Source organism: Alligator sinensis, unplaced genomic scaffold, assembly GCF_000455745.1.
Source record: "Alligator sinensis unplaced genomic scaffold, ASM45574v1 scaffold116_1, whole genome shotgun sequence".
In the NCBI taxonomy this organism is placed as follows: Eukaryota; Metazoa; Chordata; order Crocodylia; family Alligatoridae; genus Alligator; species Alligator sinensis.
Genome location: NW_005841908.1, coordinates 3973505 through 3975449, shown reverse-complemented (window position 1 = coordinate 3975449; position 1945 = coordinate 3973505). Strand labels below are relative to the sequence as shown.

Here is a 1945-nt window from a genome sequence, read left to right as displayed (position 1 = left end):
CCCGCCCCCCCCCCCCCCCCCCCGGTGCTTTCCTTTCTAACACGTAGTGCATTGGCTTTTGCTTTAAGTATTACTGTTAAAATGCTGTTACTTCAGCGTCACCAAATGGTGAGGTTATGGTAGCTTAAATAGTGTGTAAACAACTGTACTGTCTACTGACAGTAAGTTTCTGTTCAGATCAATGTACTGAATTGGCAAAGTTGTACAGCTTCACTCTGAATAGAAAAATCTCACCTGTATTTCTTACTAGTGTAGTGTACTAATGTTGAGGCCTATCCCGATGGGACCTCTTCTGTAGGTTCAGGTCGTTGGAAATGCCTCATAGAGCAAACTTTGTAGTTTCGCTTTACCCATTCAACTATTTGTTAGTTCTATGGGATAAAACTGCAAGACAGTCTTAAAATGCTGTGCCAAGCATTGCCAACTCTGGACATAGATAGTAATGTGTTCTTTTTCCATGTAGGTACTGACTGCAGCGTTTGATGGTGATGGAAAGTTTCTCAGTAATATAAAGTTGCTAGGTAAGAGTTAATAGGTATTGCTTTTTTTTTTTTCCACTTCTAATTGATGTGTTAATTCATGCTGGTCACACCACAGTTTAACCTGTGGTGTTTGTACAGTTGCTTAACATGCTCTAAAATTGTTTTTTCACTGAGTCCTTGCTGTAGACATTTTCGGAAGTTTTTTCCAACCCTGTGATTACAAAGAATTGCATCTGAAGAGAGCTCAAAAGGCTCAGATGTGTCTTAAGTTCTTGACATTGAAACCAAATGCAAAAATACAAAAATCTATTTTTCTGATAACTTTAGCAGAAAGTGTGCATCCCAAACTAATTCACTATTTTCCTTGTATGAAAAGTCCCAGCTGACATTCCTGTCAGATTTTGTTGTGAAGTCAAGTAAATGTGGGAAGGGGGCAGGTGTAGTGCTGCAGCAATCCAGTAGCTCACATTTGCTTTTAATTCTGTTGCGCTTGTTAAAAATAGTCTTTCTCTTGATACAGGCTTGAGTGAGGAGGGAACATGACAGTTTTTATACTGTGTATATCTGCAGTATTTAGAACAGTGGATCTCAACCAGGGTACTGATGTACAGTGGGAGCCTCTTACAGGTGCTGCACAATATTAGCACTATTAAGGTGTGCAAACACCTATGTGGGTAGACGTGGAGATTTCAAATAAGAACACATAGTAGGAAATGTTCTGACCAATTGTGGTCTTTGAGATCTTTGCAACAGAAAATTGCTCTATTTTGCTGTAGTAAAAAATAAAAAGTAGAAGGTAAGAGCTGGCACTTTCTGAGTGGTAGCTTGAGTCTATTGAGGTTGAGAACCATTGGTTAGAAAACTGCTAAATGGCTCTCCTTGATGTGGTCATAGGATGGGCGAGACTTTGATGAAAGGACTGGCTGGAATGCAGTATCTTGACATTAGCTTGTTTGACAGTTAAGAGGTTACCTTTCAGTTTGGAATGTTTTTATTGCAAATATGAAAATGTGAAATAAAAGTAGAAAAGCTAGTCTGAGCTAACCAACAAAGACTGCTGTGTCTAATATTAAGGGCAGGCCACTTTAATATACTTGTTCCACATGTGAAATATAGAATACTTGTTGCATTAATGGCAGCTTTAACATGACTAGGGATCTACCAAAATTTTGGTTCTGGGCAACCTGTAAGACATGAAATCACAGAACAGGGGGGGAAAGAAAGCTGCAAGTGGAGAACTAGAGTAGGATGGGAGGGGGAATCGGGGGAGAGGTAGCAAATCTGAGACTGAGCCCCTGCTATAGGCTCAGTCCAGGAATGGAGGGGGGTGGGGTAGAGGCACCTCCCCTTACATCTCATTCCCTGTTACTTTCTGCCTCCAATCCCACCTTCCCATTCCTTTTCCCTGCCCCCCATTTCATTATTTGCATAACCATACCCCCTGTAGACAGCCCTGCCCCCCC

General features: G+C 41.1%; 1 long non-coding RNA gene and 1 other non-coding gene across 2 annotated transcripts in view; both read left to right on the top strand.

The window, feature by feature from the left end:
• The first annotated feature begins 198 nt into the window (after window positions 1–198).
• The window catches only part of LOC106721900, a 5117-nt gene continuing 3370 nt past the window's right edge, over window positions 199–1945 (top strand). Inside the window, exon 1 of the long non-coding RNA XR_001357624.2 lies at window positions 199–521. This is a non-coding gene — a long non-coding RNA (uncharacterized LOC106721900). The remainder of the gene's footprint in view (window positions 522–1945) is intronic.
• On the top strand, window positions 265–397 carry LOC112549436. Its single transcript, XR_003092844.1, has one exon. It is a non-coding gene; the product is annotated as a small nucleolar RNA SNORA18 (small nucleolar RNA).